The sequence below is a fragment of the Ipomoea nil genome, unplaced genomic scaffold (assembly GCF_001879475.1).
Source record: "Ipomoea nil cultivar Tokyo-kokei standard unplaced genomic scaffold, Asagao_1.1 scaffold2280, whole genome shotgun sequence".
Lineage (NCBI taxonomy): Eukaryota > Viridiplantae > Streptophyta > Magnoliopsida > Solanales > Convolvulaceae > Ipomoea > Ipomoea nil.
In genome coordinates, this window is record NW_017618708.1 from 1,834,002 (window position 1) to 1,848,507 (window position 14,506).

Sequence of the window (14,506 nt, forward strand, 5' to 3'; positions counted from 1 at the left end):
AGTCGCACAGGCATTAAGTGACGCGGCCCTTCGCAACAACAGGCCCCCACCACCTCCATCAAACGCAAACTCAGACGTCGCCCGACAAGTTTCAAATCACCGACCACCCACGTTTTCGGGAGAAGAGGATCCCGCGGTCCTAGAAGAATGGATCCGAACCCTTGACAAGATTTTTGGGGTAGTAGAATGCCCGGAGGAACGCCGCGTAGAGATAGCCTCGTTCTACTTCGGGCACGAGGCCGATCTCTGGTGGATCCACGAGGGACCCACTTATCAACAAGAACCGGGTTTCAATTGGGAGAACCTCAAGACACGACTACGAGAGAGATTCTACCCAACCCACGTGAAGGCATCCATGTACGAAGAGTTCCTTCATCTAAAACAAGGAACGGCCACCGTCGTAGAATACCATAAACGATTCCTCGAGCTGGCACGCTTCGCGCCAGAGCTAGTCCCCACCGAGGTAACCAAGATAGAGAGATTCGTGTCGGGCCTCAACTTCGAAGCTCGAAAGGCGCTAGTGGTAAGCAGACCTCGGACCCTCAACGAGGCTTACTCCAGTGCCACGAATCTCTATCGGATCCAACTACTCCAACGCGGAGTTCAGGAACAAATACGAAGAAGAAACACCGGAAGTGGGGCACCGCCAGTGAAAAGAACGAGAAACGACACCGGCACAAGGACGAACAACCCGACCAACCAAAGACCGACCCTGGGAAACAACGAAGCTAATCCAAGAAGCTTCCCTTGCCCGAGATGCAACAAAAGCCATAGGGGCAAGGATTGCGCAGGCAACCCTTGGCGATGCTTCAACTGCGGGGAGGAGGGGCACAAGGCCTTCCAGTGCACTCGACCCCAAAGACCGCGCCTCGCCACCGTGGGCCAACACGGGGGCACCGGTCATCAAGGAAGTTACGGCGCTCCCGGAAAGGTATTCGTTATGAGCCACACTCAAGCCAACCTCGGAAACGAAGAGGACCTGGAAGAGGGAAACCCAATCCCGGAGGACGAGGACCATACGGATCCCACAGAAGAAAACCCAGAAAACGAGTTCTGTCTAGGATAAACCCTCACACCCCTTGTAATCACCCCCGTGTCGTAAAGACCACTTATTTAGCTTAGATATTTCGGAAGTATTATGAATAAAGATTTTGATCGAATTTCAATTCCACTACGGAGGTAAAGCACAAGTTACACTATCAACCCAACCCTTCCCCCACTAAAGGACAAAACAAGGAAAAGGACAAAAATCATACTATCAAGAAATGCCTAATGTCACCATTAGGAATTGAACCCTAGACCTCCTATTTACAAGTCCAAGCCCCTAACCACTAAGCCATGAATGTTTCTTGAAACCTCAAGGGAATACTCCCTTGTTAAACCCCTCCAAGCCCCCAAAACCCATAAAACCCCCAAATCAAAAACCATTCTTCTTCTTCTTCCTTCCCACCTCTCCCCTCCATTGCCTCTCACGCACACCACCACCCCACCCAAGCAAAATCCGGCAGCCACTCGAATGCCACCCCCCACCGATAGCCGCCACCGGCCGAACGACGACCGCCGTCGCCGTACCGCCTCGCCGCCGCTCCAGCCGATCGACGTCCACCGCCCGAAGGACGCCCCGCCGTCGACCCGCTGCCCCCACTGCCCAGTCGACCCCACAGCGCCACCACACCCCCCACCACACCAGAGCCGGACCCCACCTCACCGGCGTCGACCTCGCAAACAGAGAATACGCCGAAACTCCGCCGCCGCCTCGCCGGAAAACCGCACCGCCTCGCCGGAGAACCCGCCGGAAAACCGCACCGCCTCGCCGAAAAAATCGCCGGCAAACATCACCATCAAACGAGCATCACGATGCCAAAGAATCCCCTCAGAATCCGCACCCCGGAGTGGAGCAACGCCGATTACACCGTAATCGGAGGTAAAGCACTTGAACCCGACCAATTCTCTCTGGAATTGGTTGACATGCTCAAACACCAAGGGCTTTTAGATACTTACCTCGCCATCAAAGGGGACACATACCCCGAATTGGTGAAAGAATTCTACCAACACCTTGTGGCCACCAAACGGGGTGACAAAGTAGAAATTACCACCAAGGTCCGTGGCAAGGAAATTGTGCTTTCCGAAGGCCGGCTGGCCAAGCTCTTGAAATTGACCACCACGGGTGTGTCTAACTATGACCGAAAGGGGTGGATTGATACCCAAACTACGGGATACAAAGACTATCTCGGGTACTTACTCGGGAAAGAGGACGGGTTCACCTCGGCCACTCGACCAAACCGAAAGTGGCTATCGGCGGAGCAAAAGATATTGGTTATGATTATAACCGATAGCCTCTTGCCCACCAATAACAAGAGCAAGGACGTGGGGAGCTTGGAGTGCACCTTTGCGTATCTCCTAAAACATAAAATCAAGTTCAACCTGCTGGCACTCATGCTAAAGCACATAGAGTTCTGCAAAACAAACAACCGGCTTAGTCTACCCTACGGGATGATCCTAAGTTGGATCATGGAAAAGAAAGGGGTGGACCTAAGCCACACCGAGGTCAAAACCGCCAATGGTATGGTTTTCAATGCCCAAAACCTCCGCCGCAACGACATCTACTACACCGAAGGAGGACACTATCTCACCCTCGAAGAAATTTGCCAAAAACCCGAGGAGGAACGTAGGGAATTGGTTGATCGGTTGGACATCTCCAACAAAAAGCTCAAGCGAGCCATGCAAGATTGCGGAGGTACGGAGGGAAATGAGGGACAAGAGGAGGAAGACGGGCCTAACCCGTCAGTGCGCCCACAGCCAGGAGGGAACCCGAGGGGACAAGACGAGGGTTCGGTCAACGAACGCATACTCGCACAACTCGACCGGCAGAATCAAATCATGGAAGAAGGGTTCTCATCCTTGATTCGCACCACACGCGCACTCGATCAAAGAGTAGCAGCAATCGAGGTCGCCTTGGGCACTCGCGGTGCACCCAGTTCCAGCGCAGGAAACCGAGGTACAACCGAAAACTTCTTTATCACGACACCATCAAAAGTTCAGCCTACCCCAAGCCAAGACAAACGTAAGGCCGCAACCCTAATCAGGAGGCCGAGCTACGAGGTGTCTAGGGGTGAAAGGATGGACTATAACACCGGGCTTCGGGGACGAAGCCCCTTGTAAGGGGGGGAGAGTGTAACACCCCGTGTTACGGCCCCTAAAACCATTTAATTAATCAATCAATAGCCCAAGAGAAGGAATAAATCATAATGATTAATTAGGGAAAAAGGCCCACCATAGTCCATGGGCCCTCATATATAAACCCAACCCCTAAACCCAATCCTTAGTTCCAAAAGGAATAGAATTAGCGAGCCTATAATATTAGTTCCTAATTAGGACTCCTAAATATATAAATAGGGGACTTGGAAGGTAAAGCTTTTTATCCCGACACTTTTTCGAAACATCAAGAAGACACTCAAATAGTTCCACAAAAGAACAATGGGAAGCCAAAATACCAAATACAGAGTCAACAAATCACGGGGAACAAATCCCGAACAAACACCACTCGTGTACCCGCGGGTGGACCCACTGGTAGTGCCCCACCCGTGGTTCCGCCCGCGGGAACACATTCCCACAGGGCCTTGTACCCGCGGGTAGGCCGGCTGGTGGTGCCCCGCCCGCCGTTCCGCCCGCGGGAACATTCCTGTTCCACAACAAATCCTTTCGAGGATTTTCTTCTCCAAACAAAAATTCAAGTCCAAAACATACTAAATCTCACCAAACATAACAAAATGACTTGAACCATGGAAAATGCCAAGCAATGGAACAAAGGAACCCTAAACACAAGCTCTAGATATGCAATATCACAAGACAAATGCATAAACCCTCACATTTCATAGCAAAACACATGTAGAATCCAAGAAATCACATATAGGTAAGCAAAATAGGTTTTGTAGATCATGGGTTACCTCTTGAAGACCAAAAGACTTCACTTTACACCACAACAAGCTCTCCACAAGGCTTACTTTCCAAGCCCACTTCAAGATTAAACCAAAAGATCATAAAGATCCTACCTTTAAGAAAAAGACAACTAAGATGGAACCAAAAACACAAGATGAACTTAGATCTTACCCTCCTAGATGCCCAAATAGGTGAAAGGTTGAATCTTGGAAGCAAATCTTAGAATCTCGACAAGGGTCTCAACTTGGCTTGGAGAATAAGCTACACTTCTTTTCTAGAGAGAAGGTAGAACTAATTTCTAAGAATTGTAGGGAATGAAATGAAGAAGTCTTCTAGGTTAGGTTACAATACTAACTCTTGGTGGAAAGACAAGGATACCCTTACTAACCCTTAGAAAGTGTAAGGAACAAGGGAACTCCCTTCAAAGCGCAAGGTACAACACAACTTAAAGGTTGACTAGTCAAATTCTAGTCCTTGAGTATTAAAAATCAGGGTTTTAGGAATTAATTCCTCAAATAGAATAGGATTAATTACTCTATTAATCCATGGATTGAATGTGGATTTTTTGGGTGTCACAAAGGGATCCACCTCATTTGTTTCAAGTGTGGCAAGACCAATGTGGGCATGACAGATTTTTTGCAGGTGTTGGTGGTGGGCAACTATTAAAAGATGATATTGGGTAAATTACTCACTTGCCCTTCTTTATCCTTAAAGCTTAAGGAATTCCTTTTATCTTGGAGGAACATTTTCATTTGAAAGAAGAAAAAGAAAATATTGGCTAGAGAGAGATAGGGGAAGGAAAACCTTGAAGCTTTGATCTCCATCTTCTTCAAGCTTCGGTCTCAAGTTATTGGGAGTATTCTAGGTGAGTTTGATCTCAAATTTTCACTCTTTTTGAGTTTGGTTTATCATTGGAACCCTAAGATTGATGTTTGAAAATATTAGGGATTTTGACAAGGAGTATTTGGGTGAGCTAAATAGCTAAGATTTGGATGTTTTAGGTAAGTGGTTAACTCTTCTCTCCTTATTTTGCAAAACACATATATATAACCTATTTTGGAATCTCTACTACTTTGAAAACCCATTTTAGGGTTAGTATGAGTTAAAAACATTTTGGACTATGATATATTTTTGGGTTTGAAAATGCTAAGCTATGATTTCTGAAGTATGGACTGAAATTGTTTTTGGTTCTGTTAGAACTATGTTCGGAAGTAAATGTTAAGTTAAATTTCGTACTAATATTGTTATTGTGTGTTGAGATGGTGGGTTGGTAGGGGTGTTGTTGTGTAGGCAAGTGGATGTGGGTTTGAATCCACCTCTTAGGAATTTATATGGTTATTTTGCATATGTACATATTACACTTGTAAAATGATTTTGTTTAAAGTGAGACTTGAACTCTTAACCTCATACTTATTAATTTAAGTTCTTTCCAACTAAACCATTTCAATCCTTTTGAAATTACTTTGGTTTAATCAACCATTCTATGATTTTTAAAGAATTATGTACTAAGAAAATTATTATTTTGAGAATGATTTATACCTTGCATATTTCTTAGTTTGATAAACTTATTATCTATTTTGGAAATATGTACTTTGTTATGTGATTTTAAGGAAAATGATTTTTGCTACATCGGGCTATTTGATTATAAGAACTATTTTGATTATTTCATCAAACTCATGAGGCAACCTACATTTTGTTGTTTGTTTTGTTTGGCTTGGAACGTTCCTAATTGCTCATTCCGAATCGTCGAGCTTGACTCATTCCGAATCGTCGAGTCTTTTGAATTATTTGTTGGAACGTTCCATCCGGCTCATTCTGAATCGTCGAGCCTGACTCATTCCGAATCGTCGAGTCTTTTTGGACCATTATACCGATAATGGCATGTGCCACAGAATATAATGGTGGTTGTAGGTTGCCAATGAGTTAAGGAATGGTTTGCGCTTTTGAAAGTATTGTATTATGAAATTTTGTTGATGCCCATGTAGCTAAAGTTTCTTGTTTTGTGAACTTGTGTAAAGTATGATGAGAGTATATTATGACTTCGATATAGTTTAAAGATCGAGTTTTGCATCGAGTTATTACACTAAAGCTTTTTGTATTATTTCTGGGTTACTTGATCCGGGGTTGAGAGGAGTATCACTTACTGGGCATTAGCTCATTATTTGTATTTTATTTTCTCATGTTTCAGAGTAGTAAGGACATGTAAATAGCACGAGAACAAGTGGTGGGGTCTCGAAGGTGACTTTTGAAACTTGGAGACTTAGTCCTAGTTTTGGAGCTTATCATGGATTTTTGTTTATTTAGACTTTCCCTTTGACCCTTTGTATTTTTGGTAGACCATTGTGCTTGGCTTTGGTTCTTGTGATGCATTTTGGACATACTACTCTTGATTGTAAATATCTAATAGTGGATTTGATGAGTTTTTGGGAAGAATAAGTCGATTATATTTTATCATTTTGGGTTGTGGAATTATTGTATATTCAAGTGTTATTATGAAGATTCTGAGAGGTATGTATGGTTAGGCTTCGTATTGTTACAGGTCTTCACGTAACGATACGGCCGGGTCATGTCCTAGAAGTGGGGCGTGACACCTCAAGGCAACCCAATTACCACGATGGTGGTTCAGAATGGGGAGTCCTCGGCGCAACTGTTGTGGCCAGTCTTTGACAATCCTCTCCGTAATGATCCTCCAAATAAGGCCATGGCCGGGGATGGGAGTTCTGATGCCATGGATGTTGATGGTATGCTCACATTGCCTCGTGCTGTTGAAGGGGGTAACCCTGGCTCGTTTGAGCCTTGCAATCGTTTACCATGCATGATTGGTATGATATGGGACTTCCAGGGTGCGGCTTCAAGAGCCTTTAACCACACCCTGAAGCAATTTCTAAAGGATTATAAACCCCATTTACTTTGTTTGTTAGAGCCTAGAGTTTCAGGTTCACATGCAGATATAATATGCACAACTTTGCACTTTGATGAATGGATGAGAATAGAAGCAGTTGGTTTTTCAAGGAAATCACCCCTCAATGTTAAAATTTGCTTCACGCATCCTCAGTTCGCCCTTCTAGAAGTCCATGAGCCCAACCAAGAGATGTGGTGGCTATCTGTTGTCTAAGGCAGCTCGGATCATAGTTTGAGAAGGAACTTAGTCGCCGAATTGAGCCAACAAGCCATGGACTTTGAAGGTCCTTGGCTCTCAGTAGGAGACTACAATGCGGTTATAATTAGCAATGAGACTAATAATTTGTCTAACTTTTATCAATCTAGGTGCGCAGGATTTTCCATGAAGGATTATTAGATTTGGGTTTGTTGGAGGATGATGATACGCAATCAGAAAAGAAGAGGACACAAGAGTCTTTACACTAACTAATCTGCTCATTATTGTGTATATATATCACCTTTCTAGTTCAGTTCCAGAGTAACAGAATAGATAACAAACTACATGCATTCATGAATAATACTCTGCATTTTTCCTTTCTCTCTTTCTCTCCAAAGCTTCAACATGTAATTGCTTAGTTTCCGACATGGTATCAGAGCCGCGATCCTACGCCGCCGCCGCCGTCTCTACCGTCGCCGGCGTGAAGCAGGAGACGCTGGCTACCACTCCGATCGCACAATCTCTAGCCGCACAATCTCTATTCATGCGATTCCCTACTGGTGTTGTTCCAGAGTTAGTTCCGCAGAGGAACTCGATCAACCGTGTTTGCGCATCGCCTAGCAATCCGCAGAGGATCGTTGTTACGCAGAGTAACAACAATGCCGTTGCTGGATCTCCAATCCGTCAGCAATAGCAACGATTCCACAGAGGAATCTGAGTTCGGAGAAGCAAAATTCTGTAGCCGTTCCGCAGCGGAAGGGAGGAGCTCCGTCGATTCCGATCAATCCGCAGAGGATTCCGATCAGTCCGGACGACAATTTGGCCAATGTGCTTGATTCGCGCAGTGCGATTTTCAAGGACCGTAGTTTGAGCTTTCCTGAGAAGAATCAGTTGATGTGGTTCTTCAAGCTAGTGCAGGCGCATTGGGGGGGCGATGACACTCAAAGTAACAAGATATCCGAGGAAGATCTGGAAAAGTCCGATCTGAAGAAGATGGAACACCAGCAGTCCTCCGACTCAGCCACAGTGGCGTCGAGTGCTCGTGCAAAGAGCAAAGAGAACGAGATTGAGAAAAAGGACGTTCAAATTGAGTCGTCTCAATGCTCGTGTGTGGAGTTCAGTTCTGGAGTTTTCGAAAGTGCGATCGAGCTGAAGTTGTCTATAAACGATGAGGTTTTCGATGACTACTCGTCGGCATACTCTGAGCTTCAGTCGGATGTTCTCCAGGAGAGTTCCGATTTGGATTTCTCCGATTATAGTCCGTCAATGTGTGAAGAACACAACAGTTGTGATAAAATTTCATTGGAGTTGGAAGGAGAGGTTGGAGAGCGCTACCGGATGTTATGGAAGAAAAATGTAGCTCTGCTGCTCTTTGCTTTGTGGCATTTCTTCCTGACATTTTGGACTCCAAGGCAGAGGGAAGGAACAAATACCTTGAGACACTGTTATCTGTTGCTGAGAAGCTCAAATCTGCGATCTGAATCCAATCGATCACCAGAGAGACAGAGAAGTAGATTAACAATGGCAGTTGCAGGGCCCAACCCGTTGTTTGGACTGAGAAACAACATCTACTTGGGAGCATACCAAGCCGCCATCAACAACAGCGAGGTCTCTAATCTCTCCCCGGACGACGTCGTTGAGAGAGACGCTCTCGTCTTCAGATCCTACATTGCCCTCGGCAGCTACCAGCTCGTCATCAGTGAGATCGATGCCTCAGCCTCTACTCCTCTCCAAGCCGTCAAATTGCTCGCTATTTACCTCTCCGGCCCCGAGAAGAAGGAAATGGTGATTCAAGTCTCCATGAGTTGCTAGGGGATCCAGCTGTTGGAAGCAATCCCATATTGCGCCTTATTGCTGGGATCATTTTCATGCATGAGCAGGATTACAATGAAGCTTTGAAGCATACAAATGCTGGAGGAACTATGGAATTGCATGCTTTGAATGTCCAGATCTTTATTAAGATGCATAGATCAGATTATGTAGGGAGCAATGTTATGGTTGCTGCAAAAGAAGATCTTGCTAGAATTAAGAAGGAAATTGAGATGCTAACTTCTGAAATAAGTGACGAAGCAATTGATAGAAAAATCCAGAAGCTCTTGTCACAATCGGCTTATCAGGAGATTTCCAATCTTCAGGAGGAATTAATAGCAGAAAAAACGCTTGCGTACTAAACTGCGGAGAAGAATGGAACTGGAGAGAATATTTTCTTTCAAACTTTTGTTGAAGGATCGGTTAGATGGAAAAGCAACAAGAGGGCCTTCTCAGAAGTCTGAGCCTAGTGCTTCAGTTGAATTGAACTCAAGAAATTTTGATGACTTTGATGAGGATGTAGGATCAGAATGTGGTGTGGAATGGCTGATACAAGATGCAGCAAGTCTGAGACATTCAATGTGGAGGACTTCTGCGCTCATGGAGCTGAGTTCATGATGAAAAATGATGCTTCATGTTGATGGTTTTTTTCTAACAGAGCAGAATTGCAGAATTTGATGGTTGAAAAGAATTGGAGTATAAGGAGGTCCACCATCCTTGGTGGACTCAATGAGAAGCCTTGATGGTTGAAAAGAATTACATCACTCTTTTGTGTTTAAGTTGGGCATGTAGAATCTACACGCTCCTACGGGGGTGTTGGAGGATGGTGATACGCAATCAGAAAAGAAGAGGACACAAGAGTCTTTACACTAACTAATCTGCTCATTACTGTGTATATATATCACCTTTCTAGTTCAGTTCCAGAGTAACAGAATAGATAACAAACTACATGCATTCATGAATAATACTCTGCATTTTTCCTTTCTCTCTTTCTCTCCAAAGCTTCAACATGTAATTGCTTAGTTTCCGACAGGGTTTTATTGGCCCCAAATTTACATGGAAGAGAGGTCTTTCAAAGGCGCTAGGCTTGATAGGGCATTATGTAATGTGGAGTGGAGAGGTAGATTTCCGGAAGCTACGGTTTCACTTCTTCCCATGGTATCATCCGATCACTCGTCGCTTCTGATTAGGACATCAGAAGGCATCAAGGAAGGCAAGGGTCTAGTAAGTTTAATTTTTTCGTTTTAATGCTGCATGGCTAACCCACCCTAGTTTTCAGAACACTGTCTAGCAGGAAAAATGACTGAAATGTGACAAATATGCTTCCCAATTTCGTAAATATGAAGCTTTTTTTTTTTTTGAGAAAATTAGGAAAACTTCCTTTGGGACATGCATTTTAACCATGACCCAGTTTTTTTTTTTTTAATTTTTTATACGTCTCCAAAGAGGCAAATGGTAATTGCGTCTTTGGTATTGTATACGGCCAACGCAACGCATAGTATTAGTATACGGTTAGACGCGTGTACAAGATGCGTCTGACGTATAATACTCCAAACGCATCTCGTACATGCGTTTTAGTCGCCGGAGACTGACCATGGGAAGCCGCATCTGCGATGAACGGCAAGGAATATATTAACTAAAAATCAGGCTAAAATGGATATGGAGAAAGCTTACAACAGGCTCAGTTGGGAGTTTGTCCGTGATAGGTTAGAAGACGCAGGTTTCAATCAAACATGGGTTAGGAATTTGGCAGCCTGCATTGAAACCTCAAGATTAGCTATTTCCTGGGAAGGGGAACACATGGACTGGTTCAAACGGGAGAGGGGCATTCACCAAGGGGATCCGATCTATCCCTATTATTTGTGCTTTGTGTTGAGAGGTTGAGCCACCTTATTGATGAATACTTGAGATTAGGGAGATGGTAGGGCATCAGTCTATCAAGAGAGGGACGAAACTCTCGTCGTAGTTTGGCGACCTATCTTCAGTAGGGGCCTTTAGTCTACCGCGTGTCTCTCTTTTTTTTTTTTTCTTTTTTCGCGGATGATATGGCCTTGTTTGGTGATTGGTGAAGCCTCGGTCGACCAGATTATGGCAATAAAGGAGTGTCTTAACCGGTTTTGTGTTAGCTCAGGGCAGAAGGTGAACTTCCCCATTTCTCTAATAACACGCCATTGGACCTCCAAGATGAAGTTACCAGAATTGCAGAAATGCAGAAGGTGGAAGATTTGGGTAGGTACCTTGAGTCCACGTCAGATTAAAGAAAGAAGCATTCTCCAATATACTAGACCGAGTACAGGAGAGACTAGCGGGCTAGAAAATGAGGACCCTTTCTCTAGCAGAAAGGCAGACACTAGTGCAGTCGGTACTCACGGCTAATCCGACTTACACAATGCAAACCATGCCAATTCCCAAGGGCATCCTACAAAGTATTGAGAAGACGAGCCGTAGCTTCCTTTGGGGATCATCTGAGAACCATAGGAAGTGCAGCCTTGTCAAGTGGATCGGAGCACGGTGACACTCCCCAAGGATGAAGGTAGTCTAGGCATTCGCAGTTTGGACCACTTGAACAATGCATTCCTTGCCAAGCTTGGGTGGAGATTGTTAAGAAGTGAAGATAGCCTCTGGGCGAATGTCATGAGAGCTAAGTACGCTGTGGATACCTCTGGGCGAATGTCATGAGGATGACATTATTTGAAGTTACGAGTATTATATTATTTGAAATTGTTTATAAAGTCTATTCACTCTCCCCCTTCCTCCTCTAGACTTTATATCACCCTACCGGGACCAACATACCTGTTTAAAAAAAATACTATCAATGTGTACTTTGTCTGTTGACACACCTTTGATGATTTCTGCTTTTGACTTCTTACAGGGAATTCTAGCCAAACTAATGTCTTATGACAATAACGTCAGATAGATGGCCTTCATGAAAGCCTCAAATTGTCATTTGCTGATCGAATTGAAAAGTCAGTTGTTTAGATTGCAATAGAAAAACACATTCCGTTATATTTATCTTTGCGACATGTGTCATACAAATGTTTTATTATTTGCCAAAGTTTTCTTGCAGATGTAATGGTTGTTGTTGTATACAAAATGGCATGCCAAATCATTTTCACGAGAAATCGTCAGCAAGAATTCATTCACTTTGTCATCCTGACTTAACAGTATGGTATCTTACCTTCTAATTATCTTCATAATTACAACATTACGTTTACGAATTCTTTTACAGGATTTAACTATTTGTTCCATTTTTTTTTTTTAAATAGAAACATCAGAAACCTGTTATCATGACTCAGTACGACAAGTTTGCAAAACATCAGGGGACTGCATTTGACTGACACCTTCGCCCATCCAAATTGCCAGTTTTTTTTTTTTTTTTTTTCTTACAAGGTTACTCTTAATCCATTACAAAATAATTGTTGATTGAATGTTTTTTTTTTTTCGTTATGAAGTGACTTATTATATTACAACGTTTTTTCCTTTATGTAAATACATCTTTCACTGATTACAGGATATCACACGACCAATGAAGTTAATCCATTTACAGAACATGCAAACCTTTTCAGTCAATGATAATTTACAGATTCTGTTGCAAAGTCCAAAAAAGAAATTATACAGTTGTTTATATGTTATGAAATTTTAACTGTAATAATTGATTACCAGTTAGTTATTCAAAATAATTGGGTCATATATTTCTATGTCAGATGTATGTTTTATAGTGTGAAACGTCTGCTTATAATCGCCCTTATTCTGTTGAACTTTCTATTTTAAAGTATCAAATGTTCCCAATTTTTTATATCAAAGCAGAAATTGTAAAACATTACAACTATCATGCAATCAACTCTGGTGTCTGACAAATCGATGAAAACATTTTTTTATCATTAATTGTCCATTCATAATATCTCATCTCATTTTTTGCGTTCTTGTTTCCCCATTTCCTAAAAGTCTTTAATTGCAAAAGCCATGAATGTCTACTGCATCACATAGAGAAACATTGTAATAACATATTAAATAGGCCACACTAATCCAAACAATTGTCAATCATCTCCAGAAGATGCACCCTCCTCTGCTCCTAGAATATCCTAAATCGAATTAACAGAATAAATCTCCGTACCTGTCTAAATATTATGATTCTAAACGAAATAAGCACAAATGATAACAATATTGCACCTCATCTAAGAAATTATCTTCTTCTTCTACCTCACAAGGTAAATCGTCCTCGATCGCAAGAATCTTTGCACCAACCCAAAAATCACCTATCTAACAATTACAAACGAAGTTGGGGATGTATTAAATTTATATTCATACTAAGATTTTAGAAATGTTTTAAAAGAGTGCAGTATGCACTTGATACTTATATTTGGGCATGTCCAGAACTATGTATCAAACATTCAATAGTCATTTTAATTATGGTCTATGTTAGAATAGACCAACCTTCTACATAGAAGTTATCATTGTTATGCAATAATAAAAAGACCTACAACTACTGCACTATTATATTAAACTAATCCTATTTTTTTAATAAGAATACAAAACTTAGTTTCCTTTTTTTTTTTTTTTTTTTCCATAGATTTATGTAATTGTAACAACATGCATAACAGCAGTTCTTAAATCGTGCAATGCCCTGTCCTCATATGAACTCAAACTTGTGCCTTCACCCACTATAAGAAAAAACAAAAAAAAAAGTGTTAGAATAATACAAATATGATGAACTAGTGGTTTTCCTCATAAAAATATGAGTCACCATTGAATGGATACGTCATACGTATGAGTAGGAAAAGATGTACACTTTAATTCTGTGACAAGTGTTTTAGAGCAGAATTTTAACATATACTTATGATTCGTTGTCTTGTGTTTATACGCATTACCAATGACCAAGAAATTTTTGATCGAGTAAACTCCACCATATTTAAATCTGTTGGCATACTTTTCAACGTAATGTTTGGGGATATGTGCACAAACAAAAGTGCCTTGGTTTTCAAGTGCAAAAAACATGTCTTAACAAACATTATGTAATCACAAATTGTATAACAAATTACAAGCATACAATTAAATTAAATACCTTCTGATCATGGAAGATGCACTGTAAAGAGTCACTGTTTGCATACTTCTTGTATCCGGACCGTCTTACTTCCGTACAAATCTGATGTCTATTGCATTGTTTCTGTTCCTAGGCGAAATATCAGGGCTGAGAATGTTGATTGAAGCCCTACGTATTGCAAACAATATGAGATGTATGTTAAATAATCCTTTATGCGCTATAACTTAAATGCGGAAGCACAATTAACAATGATCGCATGTAAATCAAATCAATCAACTAAATAATGTTCATGATCATGGACTTTTAATTAAATGGAAAAGATAGAACTTACTTGGCTCCATTGAAGAAGTAATCTCTAAATTGAATGAATCAAGAATATAATGATTCACCTCTCTGATCCGTATTCCTTAATCACCTCCTGATGATACGGAGACTAGAAAACTTAGAGATTTGAAACTGTTCAGATCCCTAGAGTTTTCCTGGGTATTTATAGATAGGAATAGAAATCCCTTTAGGAATGTGACCTCCTTTAGGAATAGAAATCCCTTTAGGATTGTGAGACCGATAACCTTATCCATTATACATCTTTTAACCCTTATAAACTTAAATTTTAACAGAAT

The 14,506-nt window shown here is 42.1% G+C and overlaps 1 long non-coding RNA gene and 1 pseudogene across 1 annotated transcript; both read left to right on the forward strand.

The window, feature by feature from the left end:
* Positions 1 to 3,147: 3,147 nt before the first annotated feature.
* On the forward strand, positions 3,148 to 8,287 carry LOC109150848. The gene is made up of 3 exons (XR_002049232.1): positions 3,148 to 3,158; positions 4,367 to 4,372; positions 8,210 to 8,287. It is a non-coding gene; the product is annotated as an uncharacterized LOC109150848 (long non-coding RNA).
* Positions 8,288 to 8,542: 255 nt separating this feature from the next.
* LOC109150744 lies at positions 8,543 to 9,207 on the forward strand (annotated as a pseudogene).
* The last annotated feature ends 5,299 nt before the right edge of the window (positions 9,208 to 14,506 follow it).